The sequence below is a fragment of the Falco punctatus genome, assembly GCF_963210335.1.
Source record: "Falco punctatus genome assembly, chromosome: Z".
NCBI classification, from domain to species: Eukaryota; Metazoa; Chordata; class Aves; order Falconiformes; family Falconidae; genus Falco; species Falco punctatus.
In genome coordinates this window covers 64,454,432-64,475,845 of record NC_137586.1, presented here as the reverse complement: position 1 = coordinate 64,475,845, position 21,414 = coordinate 64,454,432, and positions in this window count along the sequence as shown.

Below are 21,414 nucleotides of genomic sequence, written 5' to 3'. Positions count from 1 at the left end.
CTGAGGGTAAAAAGGCTGCAGCCACTTCAACTCGCTGTTCCATAACAAACTACAGAGCTTCTAACAGGACCAAATGTCCTGGCTCTTCTCTCCCACTGTGGAAATGCTCTCCCCCTCCCTCCACTCCCTTTCTGTAAGGATGAGAAAAACTCACTGCAATCTAAGCATTTGCTGATATCATCTGTCAGAAATAATCCCTAAAAAAATATTAAGGGAGAGGGAAGAACAGCAAACCTCAAACCAGTGTTTAAGCCATAAAGGCCAAAGGCATTTGTGTTTGTTTCGAGATAGTCGAGACCAGAGTGGAGGTCTGGTATTTTGCTGGTGACCGCTGAAGAAGAGGGATTTAGCTGCTGGCAGAACATAAAGCAAAGCTGACAACAAAGCTTTCCTTTCATGCTATCCAAATGAACACATTTCTAATCTGAAATTCAAATACTTGACAACAGAGAGCCTGTGAGCTGGGCTTTGAATAGGAAATTGCTTCATGGTTTTAGCATAATGAATTAGGCAGTTAGAGTAAATCCATTTAGAAGGCATAGAATGCTTTCACATGCCTTGTAAAAGCTAAAAAACCCTACTAATTTCCTAAATTTCTCATGACTTGCAAAAATGTCTAAATGTTCTGTGCCAGTGTAGCTGTGCATGGCATGTTTGGCATATTGCAGCTATGTAGTTTGACTCTTCTATTTTACAACACACTGATTATATAGATAAGATTGTACCTTAATTAAATGCCATAAATAACAGCTAGGACACTCATTGAAAACCAGTGCTCTCGCCAATAACTGGAGTACATTAATTAGTCCTGACACTCTGTTCTGGTCAATTACCATTACACATTCTGGAGATGAAGCATTAGGCTGAGAAAACAGCCAGGGTGGAGTCACACCAAGAAAATCAATAGAGGGATTCTCTGAACAGTTAGCTGTGTACTGACAAGTGGCAGCTTCAGTCTCATGTTTTGGACAACACCAGACCCATTCTACGTGGCAGCCTTCATAACCCTTCAAGGGGACCGAACAGACAGTGTCACAGGTAGCATAAGGAAAGATGCTGTAACAGGACACAGGGTGAGGAGCTGTTGTTTCTTTTGTGCATATGCCTGACCTTGGAAATTATTTGTCAGGCCTCCTGGGAATGTGATGTTCCTTTCTTCTGTGCTTTGCTTAAGTGAACAATTGCAAGTAGTACCACTTGGAAAGCCAAGGTTAAATACATTCCAGTCACATTTGCAAAAAGGAATGTTTGTTTTTTGCTTTTGTGATAACCCTCAGCATTTTATTAATATCTTGGAGAAAATGTTCAAGTTCTTGTTTTTGAGATTCTGCTTTGCTGCAGTGGCTAAGCCTGAGAAGACACACTGAGTGTTTAGGCAACTGCATAATGGCTTTTCAACAAATGCATGCAAACAGATAATAAGGCATGACATTCTTGTATTCAGAAACTTACTAGGTATCACAGCAAACCCAGTTTTTTCCCATGGAAACAAACTGAGTAAATGGATTTTATTTTAGCACATCGTTTTTAATTTTGCCATCAGAGACACCACAGTACAATGAAATAGTACTCTGGGTTGGCATAGTGATAAAAGAATTATGACGGATTATTTTACAAAAAGTTTTTTAATCATTAATGAGTGTCAAGCACCTAATTAATGTTTACAGTTAGGAATGTAAAGGAAATCTGTCCTCACTTTCTCACAGCTGCTAAAATATGAATAGGTCTTTTTAGGTCCTTGGAGATGCATACTGAATATATGTATACAAGCATCTGAACGTATGCATGATGAATTAAACTGAGAAACACTGACATTTAAATGCATTAAAAGTATACTGAGTTGGAATAATAATTATCACCACCAGCACAATATAAATATTTAAAGCTACTGTACCTATGCAGTAGTCACAGAGGCACCAGGCTGAATTTATCAGAAATCAATTCTGAATGGCACCTTTAGCAAAATAATGGGATAGGGGAAAAAAGGCATCTTCAGATCATTCAAATGGAGGAAAATTTAAGCCTGCATTGTAGGCTTGTTCTTAGGTGCCAACACAAACAATAGGTTTCCATATCAGACTTTCCATATACAAGATGGCATAAACATCAAGCAATGCAGCCAAGATCTGCCCTGCTGCAAGAATATTCTACTGCTTGAATTGCTCCACTATATTAAAGAAAGATATCCAGATTTTTCCATTTAAGAATTAGCTGAGAGGAAACCATTGTTTTTATTTTTAACTTGTTTTTTCACATAATATTGTACACAATATAGGAAACAAAAGCAATATTCTTTGAAAGAATTAAAGATGGAGTTTTATATTTATATATATATATATATATATATATATATAAGCTTTTACATTAGGGCAACATGTCCAAACTAGTTACTGGTGCGCTACAAATATTCCCACCTTGTGCTGAGGCAAAAAAAGGTATTTATTAACTTTCATCACATGCTATTCTTTCTGATTGTATGGTCATGCTGAAAACTCACTGAAGTTTATTAAACTATTTGTTGAGCAAGGAGAATTTTGCCTGCACATGGACTTTGGGATTGAGTCCAGAATCTTATGCCCTGATACAACATAAAGTTCCCCCAAGAGTGAGGGAGTTGTTTAAAGGCGAGGTAAAAGGTGATAAAATACTAAAAGCTTTGGCTGAAAGAAAGGCATCATTTTACTGGATGAGATAAATGTACTTGCTTAAAAATAACTCTCTGGATGAGAACTGATGGTTGAGTACTATTTCAGCAAGAAATAACAAGATTAACAATTTACACTTACTGATTGCTATCAAAAAATAATGACTAATTTCTGACATCTTAGCTCTAGATTCTTGGTCAGCTTTTAATTAGCTTAACATATCAAAACACTGTTTATTTCCCTTTGTTTCTTGCTTGCACAGTGTGAAAAAGTGAAAAGAAGCAGATTACAGTCTTTGCATTCCATCTCAGAGAAAGAACTCTTTCTTCTGCTCTAGTTCATAAATTATTTGTAGTAAAACTGCTACCAGTAGCACTGCCTAAAGCGTGTGACTACTCTTACCCTGTCTAAATCATTGTATCGTGCTTGCGAGATGCCTAAGAAGTACAAGGTTTGTATGTGGTATCACCCTGTAGCTCTGTGTGGAATAGCCCTGTAGCTCTTCTCACTGGATGATGTGAATTACACTGTCTAGAGGTACAGTGTAAAATTTGAAATCCAGCAAAAGCTTTGAGCCAAATTTCTGTCATCTTGTTTCTGCCTCTCTCTGAAGCACAAGTTACACCCCTTCTTTCTTTGTAATGATGTCGGATAACGTTGGGAAGGGGAGAAGCTATTTAAATTACGACAGATGTCCGGGTTAACTGAAGATTATCAGTGATGACCATGAACTCCCGGGGTCTGTACTGCAGTCTAGAGCAAAACATGGCTCTAGCCTCCAGCATATTTTGCTTCTTACATTAAGGCTTGTGAGGGACTGTGGTGGTACAGCTCTTTCACACAGCACCCACACTGGGAGCAGCTTCTCTTAGCTCAATGTGGTGCCTTAGGCCCCTTTCACAATGATGTGGCCTGTTTATGTAGGAAAAGATGTTTCCTTTCACGAATATGAGCTTCAAGATTTTATCTCAGGCCACTCATCTCATTTCACAGGTAAGACAGAATTGCACCATATTCTTTCATAAATGTGAAACAGGCAAAAACTTTCATTACTAAATTTTATCTCTGAAGAAATGTCTCCAAACTAAAGAAAAAAGCATATTTTCCATGAGTTGACTGCAGTGACTTCTAATGTTGCAATGTAAAGACTTGTGGCATAAATATGTGCTTGAGTAAGTCATGGATAAAAGTTTAAAAATATCATGAAGGGATTTAACACACACCATGTATTAAAAGTGAATCCTCAGAAACAGTGCCTGAAACAGGAAATAAAAAAATTATCTGACTTATTAAGGATTCAAAATAAAATATTGCTGTGACCAGCTTGCTTCTTTTCCTTGACCTTATCTGTATTAGAAAATACTTGATCTTATTTCTTCTGCTGATCCCCACAAATGTGGCCAGCTGTTAAACTTAAGTTTCAATTCTCTTATGTTGCATTTTGTTTTCAGAATTATTATATGGGAAAGGAAACTCCTAAAAGGCAATCTATCCTGTGAATGAAATACGAGCAGTTGGAATGCACTTTGATTACATTAGGGTGCTGAAGCAGATTGAAATGAGATTCAATAAAACAACTTTTTCAGCAAATTCAGGTCAATGATGAACCAGTGCTTTCCCAAACTGATTAATTTGTAGAAGGGAACACTCTTACTGTCTGCTAATTGTCAGATATGTCTAATTGCTTGGAAATCAAATACTTCCTGTAGCAGAGAAAGATTCAGGAAATGCTGTTAGATAATAAAAGCATAAAGGTTATGCTTTGTTATGCAAATGTCAAATCAATAAGGACAGTAAACATGATTTATCAACCACGCAAAATACATTTTTTCAATTGCAAAATGAAAATAGGTTTAGAATAGAGCAGTCTGGTGGGATGATGGATAGGATACCCGTAACAGTTTAATTAACTCCAGTTTCCTACATGTTAAAGGTTTCTCCAGTCCACCGGCTTATGTAACAAACCTCTTAGGATTTCATTAGCTGTTGCTCAATACGAAGTGCAGGATGCTGTCTTAAGGGGTTACATTTTCCCCTGCCCTTCTGTTGCACTACCATCTCTGTTTTCTCTACAAATACACAAGTATTTTAAAGTATCGGCTGAGGATGTTGATTTGGTGTTTTTATTATCAAAAAATAAATGGCAGCAGCCTTTAACAGTGAAACTCAAATGCTTCTTCAACTGCACATAATTGATTTTATAATAAAAGACTACTTTGTTGGCTCAGTGATTGATTGATTTAAATTTTTTCCCTAAAATCTGGGTTTACATTTAACTCAGTTCTTCTAATTTATTTTGTTTTTTCAGGGATTTGGAGGCTTTATGATTGATAGCTGGAAGAAAAATTGCTTTTGTTTTGCTACTCAGAAGATGTGATTAAAAGAGAATCCACACTTGGAATTGCAATAAAATTAAGCAGTTGTTTTGGTTTTGTTGTTTTTTTCCATAGCACATATGGTATTTTTCTTTGCACCTTTTTGTCTGATAAAGGATATTCATGTGTTCTATTTTAAATTAATAAATTCTTCCATTCTGAAATCAAGGTTTCTGAAGCTGGGCCGTCCTTCTCTAGCTATGTCTACTAAGGATGCTTTTTTTTATCCCTATAGAAAGAAAAACATAAATCAGCTTGTATTCAATTTGGCTTCAGGCAATTAAATTTATCATTAGCAAATAAAAGGGTTATTTAACCTTTAAGCCTAACAGAATAGCTTTAAGTTTAGAACAGAGAAAACCTTTTTATTTAAAACAAAATACTAGCTAGTTTTTCATGCTGCCAGTTTAGAACTATAACACAAGAAACATCACATACAACCTGAGTTAATAAAGATCTATTTGCTTACAGAAGCAGGCTTTAATAATGCTCATTAACACCGTTTTCTAATGGTCCTATGGGAAACGTTATCTAGCTCTCTCTTAAGGACTTATTTCATTTAAATTAACAACTGCTGACCTACCTTGTACATAGGATACTGTGAGCAAGTGTATTTTGATTCTGTAATGACAGTTTGGTTTGAGATGAATATATGACAGCTGTATTTTGTATGTCTTGGAAACTACTTTTAAAAACATCCACTGTCAGTGCATTTTAAAACTACTCTTTTAAGATGCCTCTTAGTGTCACCAGACTGAGTCAGACATGCATGACTATCCTTATAAACAATGATTTACAGGAGGAAATTCGACACTCGAGATTTGCTGCTTCCATTTCTCAATAATTTTGTGCTTTCCTTGCCCTCTGCCATGTTATCAGTCATCCATGTCTCAGGGGAAATACTACAGGCTTGAGGTTAAATTAAGGTTCTATCTCCAGTGATTGTCTTCAGCAAACCCTGTACGTTCCCAAACAAACCTTATCTGCATTGAATGCAGCCTTAAATGCCAAGGGACAACAGGGACAGCTTTCTTCCTTGTTGACAAGAGTGCTAAGATTAATATAGGATTGTGTTCAAAAGGGAGAAAAAGTTACTGAGCTTAAAAATAAATTGTACATATATTAGCCTATTAATCAGAACTGTGCTCTGAAGTAGAGATTAGTTTGGGAAAAAACATTACCAGCCCTCATCTGTTACCTGAGAGAAAAATAATGGTGGACTCAGTAAGAAGTATTATTAGTACATCTCTCTTATTTAGTTTTGCTAATTAAAAGATGAAGCCTTTTTATGTGCTACATGTGGATCACGCTGACATTTCTGGATATAACTCAAGAAGGTCCCTGGCTCAAAAGATGGCATTATGTGGCTTGTCAAATAAAAGCAGTGCAAAATAGTAAACTAATTCAATAGAAGGCTTTTCCCAGCTGCTCTCAGGTAAGGTGATAGAAAATTAGGCTGTTAGCAGTTGTATAGATGTGTACGTGTTGAGTGGCACGGACCAAGTGTCAGGTCATTACTGGGGTGAAGAACCTTGCAAAGAATGGACTTGAATCATGTTTTAATAGGAAATGTTTTTGAAGAGCTGTGGATAAGTGCTTAACCATAGGCTAGTAAGAGTGCCCTTCAGGGCTCCTGATCCCTGTTCCCATAAGGAGGGGTTTGTGATGGGGGATGGAGCTTTCTGAGGAGCAGGAGACTTCCCAAGAAGGAGCTGAAGCAGCAGCATCAGTCAGACTTGCTTCTCTGGCTCCACAGTACCAGAGCTGCCACATTTGTTTCCGCTGGCTGTGGAATGGGTATGGGGCAGCTCCTTTGCGATGTCACCCTGGGTTAGTGGTGAATGTCAGGATTGGACCCTGAGGTATAAGTAGAATATATTTTTACAAAGAATTTATTTGTTTAGCTGAAGTTAAAAATTACAAGGAATTAGGTGCAAGAATCAAATCCAAAATCTATTGTTGCTGACCTGAAAGGTGAGTTTCACTTTCAAATGCACAGTGCCAGATTCCGGCTCAGTGTAAATTCTGTTTATTTTTAAAATAAAAATTTACTTCCTTCACAAGCTAAAAGATATCACAGAATCACAGAATGAGTGAGGTTGGAAGGGACCGGTGAAGGTCATCTGGTCCAAGCCCCAAGGTCAAGTGGATCCACCAAAACCATTTTCCCATGACCATGTCTAGATGGCTTTTGAATATCTTCAAGGATGGAAAACTCCACCACCCCTCTGAGAAATCTGTGCTGGTGCTTGGTCACTCTCGCAATGAAAGAGTGTTTCCTGATGCTCAGACAGAGCCTCCTGTGTTTCAGTTTGTGCCCATTGCCTCTGGTCCTGTCACTGGGCACCACTGAAAAGAGCTTGGCCCCATCCTCCTTGCACCCTCCCTGCAGGTATTTATATATATTGATGAGATCCCCTTGAGCCTTCTCTTACCCAGGCTGAACAGCCCCAGCTCCTTTAGCCTTTCCTCATAGGAGAGATGCTCCAGTCCCTTCACCATCTCCGTGTACCTTTGTTGGACTCCTTTCAGTATGTCCGTGTTTCTATCGTAGAGGGGACACAGAACTCTAGGTGTGGCCTCACCAGTACTGGGTAACAGGGAAGGATGACCTTCCTTGATCTGCTGGCAACACTCCTAATGCCACGCAAGATGCCATTCGCCTTCTTTCAGTAAGGACACATTGCTGGTTTATGTTCAGCTTGGTGTTCACCAGGATCCTCAGGTCCTTTTCTGAAGAGCTGCGTTCCAGATGGGTGTCCCCCAACACACTGGTGCATGGGTTTGCTCCTTCACAGGTGAAGGACTTTGCACTTCTTGTGGAACTCCACTTGCCTGTCCTTCCAGTTCTCCAGCTTGTTGAGATTCCTCTGGTTAGCAACACAAACCTCTGGCATATTAGGCACTCCACCTAGTTTTGTGTCACGATGAGACTTGCTGAGGGTGCACTCTGTCCCACCATCCAGATCATTAATAACAATGGTAAACAGGATCAGACCCAGATTTGATGCCATGGGTACACTCCAAATTACTGGCCTCCAACTAGATTTCATGCCACTGATCATCACTCTCTGGGCCCAGCTGTTCAACCATTTTTCCATCCACCTCACTGCTCATCCAGCCCATACTTCAAAAGCTTCTCTGTGAGGATCTTATGGGAGACAAAGGCTTCACTGAAGTCTAGGTAGACAATATCCACTGCTCTCCCTTCATCTACCAGTCCAGTTATTTCACTGTAGAAGTTTTTCAAGTCAAGCATGACTTCCTCTTGGTGAAGCCATGCTGACTACTCCTGGTGATATTCTTGTCCCTCATGTGCCTGGAAATGTTTTCCAGGATTAGCTGCTACTCCATCTTCCCAGGGATCAAGGTGAGGCTGGCTGGCCTGTAGTTCTCTGCGTCCTTCTTCTTGCCCTTCTTGAAGATGGGGACAACATCTGCTTTCCTCCAGCCTTTAGGTACTTGTCCCACTTGCTATGGTCAATCAAAGATTATTGAGATTGGCCTAATGATGACATCTGCCAGCTCTGTCAGCATTCATGGGTGCATCCCATCAGGGCTCATGGACTTACATACATCCAGTTTGCTGAAGTGTTCTCTGACCTGACCTTCTTCTACCACGAGTATATCTTCCTCACTTTGTAAATGCTAAATTTAAAAAAAATGCCATAAACAACTGGCTGTTTTTTTAAACAGGAAGGGACAGTTCTTCCCCTCAATGTACACTTATTACAATGTTACTGCATTATGGCATTTAAATTTGAAGTGTGTAACTCTTTCAAAAATGCATAATTATTAATATTTTTGAAAGATTTAAACACTTCAAACTTTTTTCCATCTGAAATTGCACAGTGGTGACCCTGGATGGATGTCAGATGCCCACCAAAGCTGCTCTATCACTCCCCTCCTCAGCTGGACAGGGGAGAGAAAATATAACAAGAGGGTCATGGGTTGAGATAAGGACAGGGAGGTCATCAATTACCGTCATGGTCAAAACAGACTTGACTTGGGGAAAAAATATTTTAATTTATTACCAATCAAATTAGAGTAGGTTAATTAGAAAAAAACCCCAATCTTAAAACACTTTCCCCCCACCTCTCTTTTCTCTCCAGGCTCAACTTTATTTCTGATTTTCTCTACCTTTTCACCTCCAGCAGTGCAGGGGGATGAGGAATTGTCATTGCTGTCAGTCCATCACACATCTCTGCCTCTCCTTCCTCCTCAGGGGGAAGCTCCTCACACTCTTCCCCAGCTCCAACATGTGGTCTCTCCCACAGAAGACAGTTCTCCGTGAACTTTTCCAGTGTGCATCCTTCCCATTGGGCTGCAGTTGTTCATGAACTGCTCCGGCATTGGTCCCTCCCATGGGGTGCAGCCCTTCAGGAACACGCAGCTCCAGTGTAGGACCTCTGTGGGGGAACAGGCCCTGCCAGCAAACCTGCTCCAGCCTGGGCTCCTCTCTCTATGGGGTCACAGGTCCTGCCAGGACCCTGCTCCATCATGCGCTTCCCATGGGGTCACAGCCTCCTTCGAGCATCCCTCCGCTCCACAGTGTGCCTCCCTGGGCTGAGGGGCACAGCCTGCCTTGAATTGGCTTCACCATGGGCTGGGGGGAATCTCTGCTGCGGCCCCTGGAGCCCCCCTGCCCTCCTGCGGCGCTGGCCTGGGGGGCTGCAGGGCTGTCGCTCTCATATATTCTCACCTCTCTCTTGCTGAAATTTTGTTGCACAGGTTTTTTACCACTTCTTAAGTACACTATCCCAGAAGTGCTACCACTGTCACTGATGGGCTTGGCCTTGGCCAGCAGTGGGTCCATCTTAGAGCTGGCTGCCTTTGGCTCCATCGGACATGGGGGAAGCTTCTGGTACCTTCTCACAGAAGCCATCCCTGTAGCCCCCCTGCTACCAAAACCTTCACATACAAACCCAGTACACTCACCTTGAAAGCAAATTTTTATAAAGGAAATGATGAACATTTTTGAAGAATGGCTTGGGTTTCTTTTGGTCAAAGATGTGGTTTTTAGGGGTGGTAGAAAAAGGTGTGTGACTGTAGGGATCTGAAAAAGAAGCTTCCAAAGAGTTACAGTATTTGTGTTTGCTACTTTATGTCCTCATCTATCCTGCCTTTGTGTAGATTACAGCTGCCTTTATAGTCTACTTTATCAGTGCAAATGATATTACTTTCCCACTTACCACCTTTTTCTCAGTCTTTAATGTTGGACATGTAACTCATACTAGCAATCTTGTCACTAAAGAATTTAGTGTGGAGACATCTGTGGGAGCCACATTTGCACCAAATCTGATTTATTTGAGATTTTTTTTTTCCTGTGGGTGGGAAGCAATAGCTATTTTTTCTCCCAGCAAAATAATGAAAATGATATGTGCTGCTGTATTTAAATAGAGTCTCAGATCAATGCCCACGTTTAACAGGGGGGGGGAAACCCCACATTTGAATAGAAATTACATATGAATACTTTAACATATGTTATACACATTTGCCTTTTTATGATCATACTGTCACTCTCCAGTAAATGATAGCAGAAGCTAGAGCATGGCGATCTATGCTCTTGCTGGAAAAATTAGTGGTACTGAGCCAGGATGCTACCTTACTGGAATTAGCTTGTATAGTGTGTGTGCTTGTCCTTTAGCAGAGGTGATCAAAAATCCGACTGCCCAGTTCCAACAGTGCACTTTTGTTGGGGGAATAGGCTCAGCCAGGAGGCTAAAATGCACAGGAAACTGCCATGCTCTTCCCAAGAAATGTGAGCTAAAAGAATAACGATGGCTTGATATTTTTGTGTAAACCAGACTGCTCACTTGTCTAGAAAAATAACTTGTAACACAATGTGTGACAGTGCTACCAGGTGCCCCCTGCAACAGCAATGTATTCAGACAGATGTATCTTAATTGAAGTAATCCATCTCAATCAAATGAGCTGAACAACTCAAAGATGTGTCATGAAATAATGTGGTGAAAATTCCTCAACCTTTTCCCCCATATGCTTGGATTTTTTTCACTGCTATGAAACTATGTACTTTTTATTCTATCAGTAAAGAATTTGTCCATTCTTGGGACTAAACAGAGAAGTTCTTGTCAACATAATGGGTATTATTAGACAATTAACAAAAATTTCTTTTGATAAATTTGTTCTGATGAATGGAACTATAGAAACACATTCAATTATGTTAAATAAATTCCTATGAGATTTTGTTCTCATAATACGTAATGTTTTAGATAGCCATCTGTATTATAACAATCACAGTAAGGAGTGATAAAAACAACTTGTTTAACAAAAATAGCCTCATTTCTTGACTTTTGCTAAAGGTTCCATGTGCAACCACCTAGTTCTTTACGATTTTCTAAGGTTCTTGTAGGCTTTAGGGCTGATCAAACAATTAACAGGGATGCTATTCATGTGGTTTTCAGTTCTGTTGAGCTCTATGAACAGAAGAACCTTTGCCATCTCTCTGTCCAACTGCTCTGTTTAAAGCACATTCTGCTTTTGTGTCTGCAAAGGTTATTAATTTGCTTACAGCAGTAAAACAAACTGCAACATAATCATTCTAGCAGTGCTGTTTGTGAAGCTATAAATGCCAGAGAGCAAATGGATCCACCTGATTCCCTGATGTGCTGTGCAATATACTGGTTTACTTGTTGCCAAAACTTTTTTTTCAGTAGTGTTGATATGAGGGAAACATTAGGTTTGTCTTGACAGGACATGTTGTATGTGGTCTCTATATGTGTCAGAGCATCATTCAAAACACAATAGTCAGATTTTGGCTAGGGATGTTAATGGACTTGCTAATGGACTTAGTTGCATCCTGTTCTGTGCCTGTGGGGTTTGTTAACAGAGACAAAGACAATGTGTAACGTGTTGGTTTTTCCTCATCATCTCAGTGGTTTTTAAAACAAAGTCATCCAACTATCAGTTTCAAGATTTTGGGAAGTCTGGGAATACGTTTTGTGGTCCTTCCTCAGAAGTGAAAGTCTCAAGTAATTACTGGCTTTGGCTGGAAGAGCGGTTTCAAGATCTGACCTGAGATTTTTCATGAAGAAACAATGCCTTTGACTTGCTTAAGTTAGAGAATCATATGCAACAGTGACAGACCTCCATTTCCAATTTAATTCTCATCAAAGACTTTCTATGTTTCTCTCAATCTACAAAGAAAATCTGTTTAAAAAAATATGTTGTGTAAGGTCTTCCATGTTTGATGTCATTTTTTTCTGCTACTTGTTTTTACTGCAGTATATAGTAAATTAATATCTTCAACACCGCACTTAGGTAACTTCTCCCTACTTGCAAATTTTTGAAAAATCAATGCGAATTGAAGAAAATAAATCTGGGTTTTTTGGTGGGTTTAGATAGTTTTTTGTAAAACTGTCATAGAATTGTTGCACCCAAGACAGCTATTGTATCCATTTTGCCTTAATGTTTATGGCTGATACTGAACAAATAGGTATTCTATGCTTGGTAAAAAAGATTCCTGAAGCCAGGAAATGCCTTTAAAATAACAATTTTTTGGCAATTAGTGACCTACTGAAGTTCGTTTGTTATTGTCTTCTGATCTTAAAATTTACCCTGACAAGTAGAAACCTCGCTGTTTTTTAAAAATGTGGGAGACCAGCATTGACCCACCAACTAGCTGTGTTGAGTGTTTGGCTTAATTGTGGTAAAGTACAAAAATATTAACTGTCAAACTTGAATGAAGCTGTGACTGTGAAGTAATTTTAAAGGACAGAGGTTTATTTCCAAGTCACCTCACACATTTGGAAAAAGAAAGGTTAACAAATCATTATAATTAGTACTTCTTTTTCTTATATCTGCATTATTCAGCTATGAATAGTTTGTGAATTCCACATAAGTTTCAACTTCAAAGCAACTGCTGCATGAGTAATTTTTGTCCCTGAAGAAACTGAAACTAGAGTCTCTCAGGGATTTTTATGACATGAAATCACTTCCATATTATGTCAGGGCTACTATAACTGACTATTTCAATCTGAGGGTTACTAGTTTAAGAATAATTTTACCAAACATGTTCTAGCAAATGGTATTAGCAAGTGCCATCATGCATGTTGATATTTAAGCCATGCTTGCCAAATGTTAAGGTAAAAATATATGCAAGAAGATACTGCTTGACTCATGCAAAAGGTGAAGATGTTCCAAATATATATTCTGCAAATAAATTATGCAGCTCTGACAATCAGATCAGTTTGGATTAGATCAGTTTGGTTATTGTATGGTCTTAAGGTAGAAGGATAAAAGTATACCCATGTTTCTGTAGAGGTTTTAACTTCTATTCTGGTGAAGATTTGTAGGCGGCCTATGGGTTAACTTTTACAGTGATCACACAAAATACAGTTGTGTTTGTGTGTATGAACGGCACATCTACTTTTGCATGTTAAGTTCATAAGGATTATGACTCTGTTGTTCTTTCTAAGGCAGTGACCACTAAGTGATGGCTCTTCTGTCTTTTGAATGAAGCAATCTTTGTGTCTGGGTTTTTGGTTGGGGTTATTTTTGCTCTTCTGTTGTTTAGCATGAAACTTCACCTTTCTTTTCCTTCCACCTTTTTGCTTTCACAGATGTCTTTGTCATGGGTAAATTAACATTTAAACTACTTCTACCCCAGTTTCTCTTTTTTTTCTTTTTCTTTTTTTTTTCCTTTTCTTTTTCTTTTCTACCCCAGTTTTGTGTCTGTGTGAAAGGAAAAGTTTTCACAAGATAAGTGTTGTAAATTGTAGTACAGAGCAATGTGAAGATAAAGTGCAGCCAAGTCTTTTGAAGATGGTAGTGGAGTATTATTACTACTTTACTCTGAGACAGGTTTCCATGCTCTCTAGTGCTTTTATGAACTGCATAATAACACCTAATATTTTTTTGACCAGAAATGTTTGTTCTCTGTTTAGAAGCTGTAATAGTGTTAGAGTATTTATCTTCAGCAAAGAGTACTTAGGGAGCTCTGACTAGGACTGGAAAATGCCTTAGGTAGCTTCTCCATACATTGTCAGAAGGACTGTGAAGAGCAAATCACTAAGTGATATTGAGATTTTTTCCTCCACATTACAAACCCACTGCAGCTCTTAAAAAATCTATTTCTTTCCGCCTGTTCTCTTTCCTATCCTTCCCACTTTCCACAATGTCACTTTTAACTAGTGAAGTCTTCCATGTAAGCTTTTGATGTGTCTGATTAGGTTATGTTCGAGGACATAATACAGGTTGACCCAATCAAACGCTTGAGAAAACTTTGATTTTTGTAGTTTTACTCAGGCAATTCTCATATGCCTGTTGCTACTTGCATGACATCTTCAGTTTTTGATGTTCTTTACATGTGCACTTTGCTGTACATTCAATTGATCTTACTATGTTCCAGCTTGTAGGAGTGGAGAAGTCCTGGCATGCAGGCTTTTAAAATAAAACCCACTAGTTTTGTTTGCTTATTTACTCACTAATTGACTTGCATATCTTGTTAAGAGTTGAAGACCAAATTTCTTTTGGGACCAATAATGCCAACATGTAAGTATTAAAGGAGGACAAAGATCTGCATCAAGAATATAGTTCGTATCATTAACACTAAGTTTTTAGGGTATTTTTTGTTGTGAAAACATTCCTTTCTGGTAATGTTTCACTTCATTCAATTCCAAATTTTAAAAAGCTATAAAGCATATTAAATATGTCAACAGAGAAGGTAGGCAGTTTTAATATAATTTTCCAGCTTTTTTGTCTGAGGTTGTTTTCTTATTTTTCATCAATATAATAAATCTTTGCTCTAGCCACTTAATTTGTCTCTTTTAAAATATTAATAATACATTTTATGGTACAGTGTGGAAGCATCTATGCATATGTTCAGGTTTGTAATGACTTTTGCTAAAATGTGCACTTTGGGAGACTTGGAACCTCAAGTAATTGGAAGTAGCCAACAAACATATTTCCATTACTGAATGTCTGGAAATAATTTTGTACCAGTCCAGTTCCAAATCAACTGCTGTCCACATTCCCAAAACTGTGGACAGATGTGGGATGCAAGCTGACATTGGAGAGACAACTGTAAAGTTGTGCCATTTAATGTCAGTCTTTATCCATGGAGAACAGGGCTGAAGTTATGAAGTGGGAAACAGAAAATGAATCTCTGCTAATAAGTCACCTGAATTTAATAGCTGCTGTCCTTGGGATTATATCATGCATCATGTACAAATATTTATGTCTCTGTGAGTGACTGTGGATTCCCAAATGCAACCATGAAGTTTCAGAGGCTGATTATCACCAGAATGTTTGTTTTCAGCAGCAAATATTAGAAACTTGTTGCTTTCTTGGTCAGTCAGCAGGATTAATTCTTTTTGTTCAAACACTGTATGCATTAAGTTGCTGAGATGATGCATTTTCAAAGCCTGTAGGAAAATTCAATATTTTAAAGAAATACATTGATCTTATTAAAAACCCTTATGGCTCTTTGTTTGGATGGGTTCATTAGTAGAGATGAAAAAATTCACTTTAGCTTAAACTCATAATTTAAGTTTCTCCTAGAGCTTTCTTTTTATGGCGGTTCACTATGCTGTCCTTGAAATCCTTGATTTTTCAGAGACAGATTTTAATAGTGCTGGATATGGTTAGAACTCTTCTCATGAAACTGACTTTCCTTGGAAATTTCTGTATGCTGAAATAAAAATGCTTTGCAGCAATGTTCATTCTGGAATGGCAGGAGGAACAACTTCATCTGAGTTGGGAATTTGGGAATTTACGATCGCACGTTCAGGCACAGTTCAGTGTCCAAATCTTTTAGGATGAGCTACCTCTCTGAAACTCCTGTTTCTGCCATTTGGCTCCTTCCGTGTGGTCTGACAGGCCTCAAAGGATCAGGACTGACAACCTGCTGCTGAAGGGACAATGCAGTGGCATTAGGCAGGACAAAGCTCTCCAGGTGACCTGGCAAAGCTCCAGAATGGGACTCCTACAGATGATCTACCAACATCAAATGAATTGGCTTATGCTCTCTGTGATGGCTATGGGTGCTGAACTTCCAGCCCAGTGTTCCTGTGACCTGAGGAAAAGCTGCACGGTGGTGTTCGCCTCCTACAGCCCCTTGTGAGCTTTGCCCAGATGACGTCTGCTCATTTTTTTCCCATGGGGAAAGCAGGTCTTTCTGTACTGAAACTGTGCTGCCAGTCACCTTGTTTCTGCAGAAAGGGATAATCTGCCCAGTGGTCCTATAGCAAAGATGTGTGTGCTGTTCAGTTCATATTACAATAATTACAGTGTTAAGTAATGGGTCATTGATGTTGCATGACAGCATATGAGTAATGGTTTGATGATGTTAATGGATACCAGGAAAATATTTCAAGGAGTGCATTCATTTGACTGTTTTGCTCCCCCATCCACAAATTTCTTTAATTTCAAGTGGGCCTCCTACAGCACAGGAAAAAATCACTGTTGTAAACACTGAGCCATGAAATATTGGCTGGGAAGTTGGGGCAGTTAATTTAGACAAGTACAGAGCTGTTTGGATGTTATGATTAATAAGGAAAATACTTTAAGCTGGCATGACAAACTGGTGCAAAAGCCTTTCAATGAGATGTATTTAAATTGCTGCACTTACAGTTAACAAACTAGATTGATGTAATGTCCCCGTGTAGACATGCCCTTGCTCTGCTTGCCTCCCTGCTTTGATCTGAGATCAGGGAGCGAGATGAAAGCAGAGCAGAAGAGTGCTCCCTATTGTACCTCCGTAAGTGATCACATCTATCTTGATGTGATGCCATGGCAGCTGAGGGCAGCTCAGGTGGCTGAGCTGATTTCCCACAGTTATAAATGCAAAGGGACTGCGGGCAAGGAATTTCAATGAGGGACACTTGATTTTGCAACTTGTTTCAAGGCTAGCCAGCAGACCCTAAGTCAGCTGCCTGAACCTTTTCCACTGTCTATCCATTTAGCTATATTTTTGGGAAGGGGTTGCATTAACAATAACAGTGAAGATGTAGGTCTGTTCATATCATGACACAGGAGACACTGTTATTTAAATGGTATATGCAAATTAAGAATAGTTTCTTAAAATTAATGTAGCTGTTCTGTTGTAGGGGAAATAAGCAGAGTGTAATCAAACATATTAGTTACTGATGTTATGTATGGGAAAATGAATACACAGTGATGATTGATCTATGTATACAGAAGAAATTATTACTTATTTGTTTTCTACTAGTAGCAAGGAGCAGGCATCATGATCCCAAGCACATTGTGTTAGGTGTCATATGGAAAGACTGTCTTCATCTAAAAGAGCTTGCAACACTGATTGTACATCTATAGTCATAAAGTCATCCTGCTTGGGTAAGCTTGTAGGGATGCAGTATGATTTGTTTTCATTCAGGATGATTTTTTTTTTTATTCCCTGGTGAAAGCAGTGTGGAGGAAGTAGTAAAATCTTGTTCTGAGTTTCCATGACCTGCTGGAAGCAGTAATGTGTCAGCTTTTGCTGGAAAACAGCACTGCTGAGGCACCAAATCATGCTCTTTTGCAGAAAATGTTGAAATAAAGTAAATTTTTTTATCTTCCATGCAAAAAAGGCTTTTTTCTCTGTCCATGGATCAAATTTTGTTTTTATAAATTCACACAGACGCTAACTTCACTCTGCACTTGATAAGTTGCTACTGTAATTTTTCCTTTATTTATACAATAACAGAAAATTACTCTTTGCAGTCTTTAAAGGTAACCATCCTTCACAACAAGAATCTTTGTCTACTCCAGTAATGTAAATGGAAATAAGACAGCATATATAATTTTTAAATTAGATCTTTTATGGCCCATAACTGAATAAGGGTCAAAAGCTTCAAATATTTTATAAATTATTTGTTCATGCAAGCAAAATGGTATCACATTCACTTACTTTGTAGATTCTCTGTGAGAATTATAGACTGAGATCTGGAATGAGAATTTATCTAATGTTTAGAAAAAGACTCATTAATATTGCAAATTAGTTCCTTCAGCTAAATCGTTTGTTTTCCTCTTACCACCATTGATCAAACCTTTCCATGTCAAACCAGTAAAAACTGAATGAGAGTTCAGTAATCTGAATCAGTCTATTCAGGCCATTGTTCTTTCTATGACAGTGGTTGATGATGGTTGCTTAAAACCCTCAAAATAATCTGAATTGGAGGAATTCCCTGTTCTGTACTGAACTGAATGTTATTTTGAGTAAAGGAAGATTGTTAATATCCTCATTTTCTTATTTTCTATTATACCGATCAGGGTGCACCCAGAAGAAAAGGTGAGTTAGTTCAGTTTGACTCTGACCATGGACTTTTGCCACAAGACTTAAATATTATTTTTTTCTTCTAGAGACCTAGTCCTGTGACTGCAAGAGCTGTCAGTAGTTACTGCAGCTGTGAAAGCTGATTCTGAGTTTTCATGAGAATGAATAGCTTCCTACTCAGACATTTCAGCATTTGTACTAATTTAGTGCTTTCCACTGAACAGACGTTCAGATTTCTGAAAGTGGGCAGCACTAGGGAGAAGGCGAGCCCTTCTTTATTCACTGGAAGACGGATGAAATGGAGGCAGCCAACAAAATTAGCTACCTCCCTGGAGGCTATGGAAAATAGTCTCCATTGCAGTTCAGAGCTGGACTTTCATGAGCATAGACAGACAATTGCATGAAATTGGGTTGAATTATGGGTAGGTAGTTTAGTAAGATGGACTACTGCCCACTGGGGAGAATTTTGGAGCTGTGAAAAAATGATCTCTGATAATGATAATGGATGTAAAGATAACAGTTTATCTTTGGCTGGGATGACTTTCCAAGGTTTTGGCCTTGTTTCTTTTACTGAGCATTACATTTATCTACATAGAACGAAAGGAGAAATGCAAATAAAAATGTAAGGGGGGACCCCCCCAAATGACATATTCTTGCACTTTAAAATAACACCAAGAGGTAAATTTTACGTAATTTACCTGTTTCTAATTCGAATGATGTTCTTTAAAATATTTAGAATTTTCAATGTTTCTGCGGGAATCTAGGGCTAGTAACACAACAAGTAATTCTAAATAATTGCCTAACATATATTTCAATTATAGCATACTTTAATATAATCAGTTTGTACAAAAACACATTTAAAGAGACAATCTGTCTCATTAAAATTCAGCAGACATTTAGCTCAGCTGGAACAGGACTTATTTCAGCCTCATTCACACTGAATTTTCAGATAGATTACAAATACACAGGCTTAAACAAAATTAAATACAAAATACTTTATACAGCACTGAAAATATTTGAGTGGCAGCATCTGTATACTTTTATGACATCCTGTATCATTGCCTTTTCAAATTTGAGTAAATTACAGTTTTTCAAATCATAATTATATTGGATCATACTTCATGGTTACACTTTGTAATGCTGAGCCAATATTAATCAGGTTTCCCTAAATTTATATATACTTTCTCCTGTCTTAGATTGGTACTTGTGTGCTTTGGATAATTACAGTCATCTCTAACTTTTGTATGTGGTTGAGTGCCACTCCCATAAATCTATATATATCAGGGATCCAAACTTTCACACTGTGGTTCTCACCACAGGTCTCTTGTCTGAGTGCTACTTTTCACTCACTTGCCATCTTAGAAACAGATTCTGTTTAAGGCAAGCACCTTCAGTGTAAAGGGTTACAGAGAGAGGGAAGAATATTTGCCAAGGCCTTTATGTGTTGCACTGCTGAGGACTAAAGCACTAGGATTAATGTTATTCATATTGAGAGTAATCAGCAACAACAACAAAATACAATTTTACAACTTTAAGCATGTATTTTTTGCAGGTCTCAGCTAAGGCAGAGGACATCACTCTCTGGTGAGAGAAGATAAGTTAGTAGTCTGAAACCTAACTTCAGGAAACATACATCTGCACCTGTGTGCTGTATGCATGTCAGCTGCAGTCTGAGCGCTAGTCCATGGAAGCTGCGCCTTTTAGCTCAGGTTTGAGCTGTGAGATGCCGTACGGGCCATTTGAACCCCTGCACTGTGCTTGACAAATGACGTCCTCCCTTTCTATCCTGCAAATTCTTGAACTTTGAAGTAATTTCTTGCTAGCTTTGTGTGAGCAAAGCATCACATTTCTAATCAGCGTCTCTTAATGGTGAACAGTGCAGTGACTGGTGAAAATCCAACTCTTTCTGGACTACAAAGTTGTTCCCTATTTAATTTGGGGACTTCTTTCAGCATGTTTCCCCATCCTTCTCTGTTGTCCAGCTGGTAATTTTTTCTACTTTTTCACTTGATAGTCTGAATTGTCTTTTTTTTTTTGTAGATAAAAGAAAACTAGGAACTGAGATCTCCATGTGATCTGGAGAAGAGGGAAGCAGAGCTGGGTTTGATTCCCAGTTTTTCATGTCATCTTGTAGGGGAGGCAGTTAAAATTTCCCTGTGGTGTGCTGTACGGCAGGCAAGAGCAGCCTGCATGTTACCCAAGGAGCTGTGGGCTCTTAGGTGTGTTTCAACAGTAACAAGTGCCTGTGATTGCATTCTTATCCCTAGTCCTGTTTTTGCAGAAAGACTTACTTCTCACAGTGATCCTAGTGGATCCCTAAAATTTATGAAGTGCCTGTTAGGCTACACTGCCTCTTTTCTATTCTTTCCAAATGTAGATTTAATGATTGTAATTGGGATGCAAGTACCCCAACCATATTCTGTTATGCCTAAATAAATCAGGATCTTTGTCATTCAGCATCCTCTCTGATTCTGTTTCCATGTTTCCTCTGCTCCTTATGAATATAAATATTTCTGTGAATTAGTAATTTTCTCATTCTTTGCTTTTCATTTCAGAGCTTTTCCATTTCTATTTTTCTGGGGGTGTTGAAGGTAGATGGGATTTGTACTAGATGAGAAAGTTTTTGCCATTTTCTATTTACTCTTCTCATCTCCTTTTCATTTATTTGCAAGGATGGGTGTGGAAATCTGGTCCAGGAGCCTGTGTGTGGAAACTCATGACCTAAGAAAGGAATGTTAACTCTGAATCTGGCCTGCTGTCTGGTATGTCTGGGTGACCTTTCCCTATATTCATCATCTGTGGGTGGCCTTGAGATGAAAGGTGAGCAAGTTCTGCATGTCCCTTAGCTTCTAGAGCTGAGCTAGTCCTGGAGGGACCAAGATCTGCTGTAACCTGCAGCTCCAAGGAAGGGTGTGCATGCTGATAACAAGGAAGGAGCAAAATGCAAAGGGTTTCACACACCAGTATGTGATGATTTTCCTGTCTTTGTCTCTTGGCAAACTGCTCCTTCACTCTCTGAGGAGAAAATCTTGGTCAAAGAAAGACTTTGGCCAAGACACCCGGACTTGGAGAGAAAAGTTTGGACATAAGACTGTTCAGTGAAGGAACTGTGGCATTGGCAGCAAAACCTTGTGCAGAAGTAATACAGACTAAATTT